Source organism: Bos indicus x Bos taurus, chromosome 28, assembly GCF_003369695.1.
Source record: "Bos indicus x Bos taurus breed Angus x Brahman F1 hybrid chromosome 28, Bos_hybrid_MaternalHap_v2.0, whole genome shotgun sequence".
In the NCBI taxonomy this organism is placed as follows: Eukaryota; Metazoa; Chordata; class Mammalia; order Artiodactyla; family Bovidae; genus Bos; species Bos indicus x Bos taurus.
The window spans coordinates 26,931,010-26,944,807 of NC_040103.1; the positions used below are offsets into that span (position 1 = coordinate 26,931,010).

A 13,798-nucleotide genomic window follows, 5' to 3' on the forward strand; every position below is an offset into this window, starting at 1 on the left:
ACTGCTCTGAAAATTGAGTCTCTACCAGGCTCTTGGGTTTACCTACCATGGCATTACCTGTGCTTCTATTGTCCCAAAGTCCATGTGACTAGCTGTTTGATGATATTTTAGAGAAGAAAGGAGGAAAGAAAGAGGCATGACTAATGACCCCACATGGCTCAGCCACCCCACCTGTCTCCCCTATGATGGTCAGTTGCCTGGTAACCTGTCATCTGAGCAGGACTCACAGCTCTGGAGCTGGCAGCTACAGACTGGTCTAAGTCAGCATTCAGGAAGTTTGACTTAGAAGAGCAGACATCAGAGAAGAGAGAATAAGTCTGAGCTCTCCAGAAAGATCTAAGTTCATGGAATCCAACAAGTTTCCTATCTCTTTTCAACTTAAATGTCATTCTCTGCTTCCACCACAAGTTCTCCCCTCAAACTCTCTTTGAATACCCAATAATTCTTATAATTTCACATCTCTTTACTCTAAGCCTGTCAGTTCCAAAAGGTTAGAGGATACCTCTATCTTGTTCATCATCAAGCATATTGCCTTGCTCTGCATGATGGTTAGTTATGTGGGTCTGTTTGTGTTATACTAATTCATCAAATGCCTGGTACAATGCCTCATGCCCAGTAAATATTCACTGAATTCATGAATAGATGAATCAGAGTCTAAGGTAGTTATTCTGGCCAGTCACCCGTTCCATATCTGAATCCTCACCTCAGAATTCCTACCCACTGTATGCTAATATTTGTCAACAAAACAGCTCTAGTGACAGGAAGCTCTCTGCTGCCCAAAGTTGCCTGTTCATTTTCTGTGTGATCCTGTTGGCTAGAAGGTTCTTCTCAATATTGCACTTAAATATATCTTCTTGAAGCTTCCAGTCAATATTCTTGATTTATTCTTAAGAATAAATCAAGTCTAGGTCCTCTGTGTGATGACAACCCTGTACACATTTGACCTTAGTTCTCATACCCACCTCTTCTTCTCCAGGCTAGTCACAAAATCACTGATTAGACACATATTTGTTGAGCACCTGCAACATGGAATACACTAGAGAACACAAAGATGGAAAGAAATAATAAGTACCTTCAAGAGGTTACTGGTCTTGTGGGGCATCAATAAAAATGAAGATCGAATGTAATAAGGACAGTGGAGACTCTGAGTTCATCTGTGAGTTTTGGGAAAGGCTCCACAGAGGAGTGGGCTATAGAAGGTGGTCTCAGTGGAGAAGCAGATGTTCCAAGAAGTGAGAGTATATGCCAAAGTCTGGAGATATAGGAGCCCATGGCATGTTATAGGAACATGGCTAGGGAAACCAGAAATCCCAGATGGCACAAGACAGTCCAAGTTTTTTCTGCTCTCCCAGAAAACTTACTAATATGTCCTCAGCCTCAGAAGTGTCCCAGATTGGATGATTAATTACATGATTACTCTAACTATGCCAGGGGTAGAAAGTCTGAGAGTGAGGTAGAGATGTGGGAGCTGAAGGTAGAGAGAGGGCAGGGGCTGATCCCCAGGGGCCCTGTGGGCCAAGTTCAAGAAGAACATTCAGTTAACTGGGCCTTGTATGGTACCTTCCCTCAGAGGTCATCCTCTCCAGGTATATAATTTGATTCACAGACAGATCAGTGCATCTACTGATAGGTGTTTATTGCTGTGGATGACCATCTTTTTCATGAATTGTTTTGATGTGGACTGCTTTTAAAGTCTTTATTGAATTTGTTATAAAGTTGCTTCTGTTTTATGTTCCTTGGTTTTTTGGCCACGTGGCATGTGGGATTGTAGTTCCCCAACCAGGGATCAAAACTGCATTGGAAGCCAAAGTGTTAACCACTGACCCACCAGGGAAGCCCCCTATGGATTACCACTTATGGGAGACATAGCAGGTAAGCACTTTCCAAATAGTCTGGGGAAGGGGGTGGGGGTGGCCCAGGCAATCTCTGCTGACCCTTGCTAATGCATTTTCTGTAATGGATTCTCTGACACTTAGCCTTGGTTTTGACTTGTTGTGGTTGTGAGGTTGTGTCCAGAGATGGCACTGGGCAATCCCCTCTGGACTTTTTGCTCTCAACTAGAGACTTTGTAAGACTTCCCCGGAGGGATGTAGCGAGTGTCAGAAGCAGGCCTATAGCTATAAACAACTTGCTTTAAAGGACTGAAATGATTTGTATATGATAGGGACTTATAAGAATATTTGAACGAAACGAGTTTTTAATTGGGTCTAAGATGATGCAATAACGAGGGATTGTTTCATTAACTGTTTGGGCAGTCAGTGGAATGGTTTATACATTTGGAATGCTTGACTTACGTGAGAAGCGGATAGTCAGAGTAGGTATTTGAGATATGTCTGAGTGAGTGGTTTCCTTTGCAGTGACCCTTGCAACATCTGTCCCTAAGTGGCAGATGATGGTTTGAACCTCAAAACTGAGTGTCGCAGTCCCCTCAAGCAGATCCACAAGGACTAGCTTCAGGCTGCTTTGCCCACCAGGAGGCGAGTCAGCAGTGGACCCCAGGGTTTCTGGAGACTTCGGAACCCTAGTCACTGCTCTGACACTGGGATGCTCAGAGGGGATGTAAGGCAAGTGGGAATGGCTGTGTCATCCTGCCCTTCCCAGGCGTCCTTTTCCAACCTACTGAAGCATGGGAATCTAGGTGTATGAGTTTGCTAGGACTGCTGTAACAAAGGACTATAAACAGGGTAGCTTGAACGGCAGACATTTGTTGTCTCACTGTTCTGAAGACTAGAAACCTGAGGTCCAGGTGTTGGCAGGACTGGTTCCTTCCGGGGGCAGTAGTAACAAAGAATGGGCCCCAAGCCTCTGCCCTAGGCGGGCAGTTTTCTGGCCGTCCTTCGTGTTCTTTAACTTGTAAAAGCATTGTCCCCATCTCTACCTTTGTCTCTGTGTGGTGTTCTCTCTGTTTGCATGTCTGTGTCCACACTTCCCCTTTTTATAAGTCCACCAGTTACATTGGATGAAGGTCTCATCCTCCTCTAGTTTGACCTCATCTTAACTAACTACATGTGCAGTGACCCCTTTTCCAAAGAATGTTCCATTCTGTGGTGCTGACAGTGAGGACTTCAACATATGAATTATTGGGGGGCACAATTCAGCATACCACACGAGGGTAGATAGAAATAGCTGCAGCATGAATGTAGCTACTCTATTGGTTACTGCTGAAACCCACTCTGTTTTGTGGGAAGTGATCAGATCAGAAAGAATCCTGTGGTTAAGGGGGAGGTACCCATCCTGGTCTGACAGGTTAAAGGTATAGCCTTCTAGACATGGGTTAGTTTGTCTTGAGCTATGAACATGACTTGTCCCCTGGGGCTGTTGGCCTGAGGTCACACATGGCAGGATGCTGGTCAGGGCACAGCGTGGACTGTAGTTCTAGGGAGCTCTTTTTAGTCTGTTTATCTCACTTTACAAGAGTCCTAAGCTCGTGCCCTTGTTCAAATTCTAGAACCAACTGTCTTTACTCTTTGCTGAGATAAATGCAAAAGCCTGGTGCCTAGTCTGCCATTCGATTCTTCTTCCAGCCAAGTGATCACTTGATGATCACTCTGCAACTACAAATTTCTCTTCTGTATCTTGGGAGAGAAAGATGGAATTAACAAAGACGGGTGATTCAGCAAGTGACATCATGGTCACAAGATAGATTTTGCAAATGACAACAGGAACACAATGTGGTCCTACAATATTTTTGTGCTTTCTCTTGAGAAATTATGCTGGCTTGCTGTTTCCTATTGCTAACTAAGGCAAAAGAGTCTTCGCAAGTTGCATTCACCTTATATTCTACTTAAAACGGCAGCGTCCATGACCACCTGCTCGTCCCCTACACTTTCTGTTTCCCATACTTGGCTTTACTTATTTTTTCCATAGCCCTTGGCACCTTCTAACTCACCATAGAGTCAGTTATTCTGTTTGTCTCCTTCCACAAGAATGCAAGCTGCATGTTGGCACAGATCTTTGTTTTGTTCAGTGATTCATCCCCGACTCGGGATATTGCAACATAACATATAAGTAGTTGAATGGATGAATGAATGAGCCTGAGGTCTGCTCCCCAAAGTAGTCACTCTCCCATTTACATGCTTGGGACCCTGAAGGCATGTGTATTTGTACCCCTGACCTACACATCTGCCCCTACTGACCTGTATAGCCTCTCCCTCCCCTCCCCCTTACTCTGGCTTCACTCGCTGGCCCTCCTACACTGGCCACTGGGCCTTGGAATGCACAGTTCCCTCAGCCAGCACACTCTTCTTGCATCACTCTGCCTGGTTAACTCCTGCTCATTCTGCCCTCTCAGCTCATGCTATCCTTGATCCCTCTGCCTGCGTCCATTCTCCCAGGCACAGAACATGGAGAACAACGGCCCTTAGTTTAAAAACAAGCAAACTAATAGCAACATGGGGAAATTTCTTTGACCTTGTAAGACATAAAATGCTTTTCATCTGCTTGCAGAGACGGATGCCTTCTCCTTCCACTCTGACCCTGAGCCCTGGATGCAGGTACTGCCCAGCTGTCCCGAGCCGGCTCCTCTGAGTGAGTCAGCCCTGGAAACAGGTTCTACAGAGCCAGGCAAGGAGTAACCTTGGGTCACTAATTACCTGCCTAGTCCTCTGTTTGCAAAGGACTTGTATTACTCTTCATCACATCCCATCTGTGTCAATACTGAGAGGGAGGAGAGGGGGAGGGTTGCTGTATCCGGGCCACACCATGCACCTGCAGCACAGGACCAGGGCAGATACCCTCTGCCTCCAATCCGCCTCCAAGAAACTATGTGATCAAGGGTCCCTCCTGGGAACTGGAGCACAGAGAGGTGGAGTGGCACCTGGAAAGTGTAACCCAAGCAGGGCAGAGAGAATTCTAGGCTGACAGAGTTGGAGAGCAGTGTCCCCTGTCTGTACAAATTTGAGGTCAGGACATTGAGACCCAGAGAGGGCAAATGGTGCACCCAAAGCCACACCGTGTGTGAGTCTCAAAGGCATCGTGAGAACCTTTAAGTTTCATTACATTTTGTGGGCGTGGGCTCCTGGAGCTGGAAGGTCAGGAATTCTAGGTTCGGTTTCCACTAGCTATGGGACCAAGGCGTAGACACTGATGACAATGAATAGAATCTAGCAACTTTTATCTGGTGCTGGTTTAGTTGCTAAGTTGTGTCTGACTCTCGCAACCCCATGGACTGTAGCCCAACAGGCTCCTCTGCCCATGGGATTTTCCAGGCAAGAATACTGGAGTGTGTTGCCTTTTCCTTCTCCAGGGGGTCTTCCTGACCCAGGGATCATACCCAAGTCTCCTGCATTGGAGGTAGATTCTTTATCTACTGAGCCACCAGGGAAGGGTGTTCAAAATACAGATATTTGGACCCTATCCCTCATTCACCAGGGAATATAGGGAAGTCCTAACTTGGGGATTCGGAAAAGTTCCTTGGCAGTTCTGATGTGTAATGCTAGATGGCAAGGTTGGGCTGGATGATCCTTGAGTCCCTTTAACTTGACAGACATTCAGCTGTAGATATGAAGATGAGGCTTGTCTTAGCATTCATTCCTGTCATCAGTCCTCAGTGGGACAATTTGGCTCCCTAGGAGGCATCCTAAAATTTTAAAAATTTCTGGTTGTCACAATGACTGGGGCAGTTTCTCTGGCATTCAGTGACGGTGATGAATGTTAGATGTCTTGAAATGTGGACATTGCAAAGGTAGCCCCTCACAATGAAGAGGTGTCCTGACCCCTACACATTTTGTTTTTTTAACATAACACACAGCCAGAAAATCATATAGGGGAAAAGCTGTGCTTCACAGTCACATGAGCCAAGAGCTCAATTTCACTTTCATCCAAAAAAAAAAAAAGTGGATTTCTTTAAAAACATGGTTTTATTATACACTCTTCCTGGTACACATCTACCATGCGGAATGTTGCATGTAGGTTATCCTTCATTTTGCTTGGAACTTTATCAACTCTTAATCTGTCATTTTGGAAAATCACATCACCCATGGCATTGCTGTTCACAGGGTAATAGAGTCACAAAGACAAGACCTCTGTCCTGCATTTGTAGCTTTCCTGTTCTCAAAAGCTGTATGTGCTAATATAAAGAACCTCATTTAGCCCTTACTTCAAAACGGCAAATATAAAGGAAAAAGTGACAACGATATTCGATTAAATATTGCCTTCTCTTCAATGAGTACTTATTCATTGTAAGTTCACGCATCTGCTAACTTCATGGACAATTTTTTAAATGATGTCTTTCACTTTTAAAGTTAAGACACTATATTGCTATATAGGTGGGTACACACCCCTGTACATGACATATATTTTGTAACCCCCATAAAAAGGGTGTTGGGGCTCTTTGGTTTGGGACTTACTGATTTAGAGACAACAGACAACAAAACCCGCAGGAATACTGTAGCTCTTGGGAAAGCCTGGAAAAGGCCTAGGCAAATGGTCTAGGGTGCATTTAATGGGGCAAGTGGAAAGTTGGTTGGAAAGACTAATCAACTGTCAGGATCAGGTCCTGATGGGGACCGAGCCAGACCAAGAGCAATGAGGTGAGAGGGCAAGGTTTGGTTTAGCCAGTGCCAGAGCCCAGACTGGCAGGTTATCTGAACTCGATCATGTATGTGGGGGAGGTTAGACTAATACCTCTTGAATGCCTTCTGTGGGTTTGGCCCTACATTGGGTAAACATATTCACCTGCCACCACAGTCCCAGGATAGATGCTATCAACCTTTGTTTTTCAACTGAGGAAGCCCAGGCTCAGTTAAACCCACTTTCCTGAGGCCACACAGTGATCTCTGGGTAGAGGCTAGCCTGCCTTCAAAGCTGTTCCGTCACTGCAGGCCCAGGTGGTTTCCTTTTGCCCAAGGAAGTTGGTATTTATTTGGTTTTCGATAAGCAGTCGCTCTCTGGTTTTGATGCTTTGCTAGGAGTGAATGTGCAGCCTGGATAGCAACAGGGGGCTTCCTCAGGAAAGGTGGGCTTTCCTGGGAAATCGCTTGTCTCTCAAGATCAGACTTGGCCACTCTGACTTTTGGCTGAATTGGCGCCTGGGACATGTAGCTTAGTGATCCACTGCTCCTTAGTCTTCATCCCATTTGGCAACCTCTGGATACATGCTTCCTGCCCAGGTGCTCCCACGTCGGGTTGGCTCTCAGCACCCTTTTCCCCAGTGGCAGGTCCGGTCACGGTCGTTTCACAGCCTGATGCCATTGAGTGGTCTACAGCCCCTCCTTGGGCAAGGCGTTTTAGGCTCCATGAGCGGATGTCCTGCGGTGGGGGGCTTTCCTGTGGGCTGTTCTTTCCCAAGAGTTCAGAAGCTGCAACCTCCTTGAGATTTGCTGGCAGTTCTGTCCTAACCAGAGCTCCCACAGAAAGTCCCCGGTTGGGATGGCTGGGGCTGGGGGAGGGGTGTCAGGAACAGGAGTGGAGGCATGATAGCATGTTCCTGCTTTTCAGAGTGGAGCGTGTGTGCTTGTATGCGAAGGGAGGGGTGTCACCAACTTGGCCATGGCCAGCTGCCATTTTAAGCAGAAACAGATTTGCTGATATGAATTATTTTAAAAGAATCCACGTGGGGTGGTGGAAATCCCAGACCATCTTCCTCCACACTCTCCTCCCTGCCATCCCCAGCCCTCTGTCATCAGCAGTTATTTCAGTCCCTCCCTGGTTGCCCCCCACCCCCAGCCACCCTGCCACCCCGCCTCTCCCCCTTCCCCCTCCCTCTCCCCCCACCACTCCTGGCCTTTCTAAACCCTCCCAGTCTTCTGTTATCCTGAAAGGCTCCATGATGGCACCAAAGGCCAACTTGGGGAGCATTAGTTCTCCTCTTTACCCCCATCCTTTTTTTTTTTTTTTTGATCAGTCTCCTTCAGTTCAGTTCAGTTCAGTTGCTCAGTCATGTCTGACTCTTTGCGACCCCATGAATCGCAGCACGCCAGGCCTCCCTGTCCATCAACAACCCCCGGAGTTCACTCAGACTCATGTCCATTGAGTCAGTGATGCCATCCAGCCATCTCATCCTCTGTCGTCCCCTTCTCTTCCTGCCCCCAATCTCTCCCAGCATCAGAGTCTTTTCCAATGAGTCAACTCTTCGCATGAGGTGGCCAAAGTACTGAAGTTTCAGCTTTAGCATCATTCCTTCCAAAGAAATCCCAGAGCTGATCGCCTTCAGAATGGACTGGTTGGATCTCCTTGCAGTCCAAGGGACTCTCAAGAGTCTTCTCCAACACCACAGTTCAAAGTCATCAATTCTTCAGCACCCAAATTCTTCGGCGCCCAGCTTTCTTCACAGTCCAACTCTCACATCCATACATGACCACTGGAAAAACCATAGCCTTGACTAGATGGACCTTGTTGGCAAAGTAATGTCTCTGCTTTTGAATATGCTATCTAGGTTGGTCATAACTTTCCTTCCAAGGAGTAAGCGTCTTTTAATTTCATGGCTGCAGTCACCATCTGCAGTGATTTTGGAGCCCCCCAAAATAAAGTCTGACACTGTTTCCACTGTTTCCTCATCTATTTCCCAAGACGTGATGGGACCGGATGCCATGATCTTCATTTTCTGAATGTTGAGCTTTATGCCAACTTTTTCACTCTCCTCTTTCACTTTCATCAAGAGGCTTTTTAGTTCCTCTTCACTTTCTGCCATAAGGGTGGTGTCATCTGCATATCTGAGGTTATTGAGATTTCTCCCGGCAATCTTGATTCCAGTTTGTGTTTCTTCCAGTCCAGCGTTTCTCAGGATGTACTCTGCATATAAGTTAAATAAGCAGGGTAACAATATACAGCCTTGACGTACTCCTTTTCCTATTTGGAACCAGTCTGTTGTTCCATGTCCAGTTCTAACTGTTGCTTCCTGACCTGCACACAGATTTCTCAAGAGGCAGGTCAGGTGGTCTGGTATTCCCATCTCTTTCTGAATTTTCCACAGTTTATTGTGATCCACACAGTCAAAGGCTTTGGCATAGTCAATAAAGCAGCAATGGATGTTTTTCTGGAATTCTCTTGCTTTTTCCATGATCCAGTGGATGTTGGCAATTTGGTCTCTGGTTCCTCTGCCTTTTCTAAAACCAGCTTGAACATCAGGAAGTTCACGGTTCATGTATTGCTGAAGCCTGGCTTGGAGAATTTTGAGCATTACTTTACTGCATGTGAGATGAGTATTTAAACCATCCCAAACAAATACACAATCTTAACTGAAAAACACCAAGCTTTCTCTGCAAGCAAGGTGTTCAGGGAAGTGCTTCTGAAGTTTTACTGTGCATATTACCACGTCTGGGGATCTTGATAAAATGTAGATTGCAGTTCTGTAGGTCTGGAGCCGGGTTCCAGGAACCTGCATTTCTAATCAGCTCCCTTGGGATGCCAGGGCTGTTCGCTGGGAGACCTCATTGCCAGTATGGGAGCCCCAGCACCCGACCTCTGCCCCTCCACCAGCCAGATGAGCCCCTCATTTGTAGAACTTCTGAAGTCTCTAGCATGGGAGTGTCTAGGGGGTGGGGGAGGGAGGAGAGGGCATGTGGTCCCTTCCTTAACCACCACTCTTAATTTTGCAAATCCTTCCTCTCTCTGAACCGTAATTCTCTCCTTTATTTATGTCCCCTTTGCTCTCTGCTCTCTTCCTTTCTCCCCAGGGCCCACCAATATAGCTAGGACATGTGAATCTGATAGTCAGTAGGGACGTTGTTCTGTTTTGGTACATTGTGATTCTCCTGTAAAGGCTGAAGTTTTCTTTCTTAATTCTTACACCTGTTTTATCTCTGGTCATTTATCTCTGGTCATGATCTCCTGGAGGAGGGCATGGCAATTGACTCTAGTATTCTTGCCTGGAGAATTCCATGGACAGAAAAACCTGGCGGGCTACAGTCCATAGGGTTGAAAAGAGTCTGATACAACCGAAGCAGCTAAGCACACATGCATGTCCTTATTTATAAGTTGAGAGATGATGAGTGTCGGCTTGTCTGGGCACGTTAGGACATAAATAGAGCTTTGGATGTAAAGGTGCCTAGCACAGTTCTATCTCAGTCAGCTTAGGCTGCTATAGCAGAGTACCGCAGACTGAATGACTTAAACAAGAGACATTGATTTATCACAGTTCTACAGTCTGGGAAGTCCAAGGTCAAGGGGCAGGCAAATTCAGTTTTTGGCAAGATCCTCTTCCTGGCTTGTAAATGCCGACCATTTCACCGTGTGCTTGCATGACTACTTTGTGCAGAGAGATAGGGAGAGAGAGAAAGGGAGACAGACAGGGGGTGTGTGCTCTGTCTGGTCTTGTTGTCTTGTTCTTGTAAAGACTTGAATCCTATTTTGGGGCTCCACCCTCACTACCTCACCTAAAGCTAACTGTTTCCCAGAGGTCCTGCCATTAGAGCTCAACATATGAATTTCGGGGGAGATCTTTTAGTCCATAACAATAAAGATTAGACAATATAGTTGAACTGATTCACTTGGGAAGGATGAACAGGCTGCCTGCTGTGCGTGTGACCAGTGAAGCTGTACCACACTAGTGTAGGGAGGAATCAGACATGGACCTTGCTCATCAGTCAGCTGGCACAGACATTCTAGATTAAAGGATGAGAGGTGACAGCTAAGAAGCAGGCTAGGGAAAGCAGATCCTGGGATCTGAAGAAGAAATAAAGCAGAAAGGTGGGGCCTGAGGGCTAGGGAAGACATAACCTGGAATCCCCAAAGTTAAAATTAAAGTTGCTCAGTCGTGTCCGACTCTTTGTGACCCCATGGACTGTATCAGTTCAGTTCAGTTTAGTCGCTCAGTCGTGTCTGAATCTTTGTGACCCCATGAACTGCAGTACACCAGGCCTCCCTGTCCATCACCAACTGCTGGAGTCTACCCAAACCCATGTCCATTGAGTCGGTGATGCCATCCAACCATCTCATCCTCTGTCGTCCCCTTCTCCCCCTGTCCTCAATATTTCCCAGCATCAGGGTCTTCTCAAATGAGTCAGCTCTTCGCATCAGGTGGCCAAAGTATTGGAGTTTCTGCTTCAACATCAGTCCTTCCAATGAACACCCAGGACTGATCTCCTTTAGGATGGACTGGTTGGATCTCCTTGCAGTCCAAGGCACTCTCAAGAGTCTTCTCCAACACCACAGTTCAAAAGCATGAATTCTTCTGTGCTCAGCTTTCTTTATAGTCCAACTCACATCCATACATGACTACTGGTAAAACCATAGCCTTGACTAGGTGGACCTTTGCTGACAAAGTAATGTCTCTGCTTTTTAATATGCTGTCTAGGTTGGTCATAACTTAATTCTCCAGGCCAGAATACTGGAGTGGGTAGCTCATCCCTTCTCCAGGAGATCTTCCTGACCCAGGAATCCAACTAGGGTCTCCTGCATTGCAGGCACATACTTTACCAACTGAGCTATCAGGGAAGCCCTAAAGTTACTCTGTTTTTAAAGGTATTTTATTTGTTTATTTTTGGCTGCTCTGGGTCTTCGTTGTCGCACGGCTTTCTCTAGTTGTGGCAAGCAGAGTCTACTCTCTAGTTGCTGTGCACAGGCTTCTCATCGCAATGGCTTCTCTTGTGGTGGGACATGAGCTCTAGGTGTGCGTGGGCTTCAGTAGTTCTGGTGTGTAGGCTTAGTTGCTCCATGCCATGTGAGGTCTCCCCGGACCAGGGACTGAACCCGTGTCCCTTGTATTGGCAGGTGGATTCCCAGCCACTGGACCACCAGTCCCCCGAATTACTCTTGATGAATAGGCATTGGCAGGAAGTCCCAGAACATTTTCTTTTTTTTTTTCTTTTTTTCCAGAAAATTTTCTGACCCTTCAACACAGTAGAGAGTGAATGTCTACTGGGGAACAGCAGTAAAACGGCTAAGGGTATGGCATTATTAGTGTCTGATTCAAGAGCTCTGATAAGCAGAGGTGTCCGGGACTTCTGATGGGTGGAGGCGAAGCCGGGGAAGCCCAGAGAGAACTTATTTGACTCTTTCAGAATTTTGACCATTCTAGCTGGGAAACTGTGAAGTGCAAAAGGGGCTGTGCAGAGGAGGGCAGGCGTGATAACAAGGAATTCCATCCTAAAAACACTAGATGAGGGTAATGACAGTAGTGATGACCACCCCCCCCCCCCCAAATAGTGTCATGACAGCATTTTGCAAGAAGATGGAATTCGGTACCCTCCTTAAGTGTCATTTTTTATTAAGATGTCAAGATTCCAGGTAGGTGTCATTTAAATAATTTGTTGAAAAAATACTGTATGCAGATCACTGATCAGTTACAAGTGACTAACCTGTCTTATGCTTCTGCCGAATTAGTGTCGTGACAACATAGACAAGTCATGAAACTGACTTCAGAGTTAGTGCTTTTAGAAATGACGGGTGACCTCTGCTATCTCGGTGAGTACTTTCATCAACATTGCTCATGAAAATAAAGTAGTATTGGTAGAATTTTTGCACTTATAGTCCCTGTTCTCCCTTTTTGTGGGCAGAGGGAAGGATGGGGATGACATTTCCAATAAGGGAGCCTTTTCCTGTCGCTTTTTTTCACGCATCGTTGACCTTAATAGAAGTCTTAGGAAAGAGACAAGGAGCATATCTCTGAGTCACTCACTGAAATCCCAGAAGCCTCTCTAGAGACACATCTTGAATCGACGTTCTGGATCAGTTTGTACAGTGCTCTGCAGGCTGACTCTCTCAGGGGCTTCAAGTCACCAAAAGTTGCCAGTAAGTTGGTTTTAAAGGAGACTGACGAACCTGGGGACTTTATGGGGAGGGCTGGTTCCACCTTCCCAGGAGGGCTTTGGTGCCGCCCCCGCCAGGCCAGTAGGAGGCGCGCGCGCCTCCTGGGGCTTGGAGGCGACGCGGGCCCGGCGCCCGACTCCCCGCGTGCGCGTGATCGGCGGCGGGGCCGCGCACGCCAGGGCTGAGGAACGAGGCGGGGGGCAACGTGAGGGCCATTTCCGGGCGGGGCGGAGAGGGGCGGGGCCGCCGGCGGCCGGATCTTTAATCTCGGCGGCAGCCGGTGAGTCGGTTTCGCTGTGAGGAGAGGCAAGGCCGGCTACAGAGTGTCAGGAGGGAAGGAGCGCGGGAGCTGGCTCCCGGCTGAGAAGGTTTACTGGGCCGCCGCGGACCCTGAAGAAGAAGACGGGTCCGCGCTGGGGAGGAGGGCTTTGGTTTGGGTTTGGAGAGAGTCGGGACTGAATGGGAGGCGGGTCCTGGCCGGGGCGGAGGAGGAGTGTCGGGACGGCGGGGGGTCCTGATGCGGAGAGGGTGAGGACTGCTGGAAGGGCCGGGCCGGACCGAGGGGCCAGCACCTCGGGGCGGGCTCGGGTTCGGGCTGAGGGTAGGGGCGCAGGCCACCCGAGGTCTTGAGTTGAATGCCGGGTTCGCGCCAGGGCCGAGACGGAGCGGGATATGAAACTCCACTCGTGGGCGCGGTAGGAGTGATCTCGCTGTGGGCAGGTTTGCCGATCCTGCCCCGGCGAGGAAAGGGTTGTGTGGAGGGAGGGATGAAGTCTAGAACGAGGCCAGCTTGTTTCTGAAGAGCTGCCAGTGGAGGCTGGACCCTGGGGCTGGGCTGCCTGGAGCGGCCGCTGGTCCGCCGGGTTAGTTTGAAGTGGGCGGGGCTCCGGGCCTCGAGGCCTCGGTCTGCTGCGGGCTGGGCGTTTCCCTAGTATCTACCTGGAAGGGAATTGCTTTTGTAGGGGGGCTGGCTCTGGTGGCGTTTGGTCAGCGGCGGGAGGGAAGCAGAGTGCCAGCAGGATTCTTAATTCGCTGGGTTGGGGTGCTGGGCTTTAGTGTGAAAGCGAAGAGTGAAAGCTGAGCTCTCCAAGGAGGGAACAGAACCATTTCT

At 47.9% G+C, this 13,798-nt stretch overlaps 1 protein-coding gene across 5 annotated transcripts in view; it reads left to right on the plus strand.

Annotated features, from left to right (window-relative positions):
- Positions 1–12,531: 12,531 nt before the first annotated feature.
- The window catches only part of SGPL1 (sphingosine-1-phosphate lyase 1), a 53,382-nt gene continuing 52,115 nt past the window's right edge, over positions 12,532–13,798 (plus strand). The window contains exon 1 of one of the 5 annotated variants that reach the window (XM_027531055.1): positions 12,532–12,669. The gene's annotated coding sequence lies outside the window, so the exon portion shown is untranslated. Of the gene's footprint in view, positions 12,670–12,859; positions 13,094–13,206; positions 13,408–13,798 lie in introns of those variants that run through there. The other 4 variants (XM_027531057.1, XM_027531056.1, XM_027531058.1 and 1 more) reach the window with 4 other exon arrangements.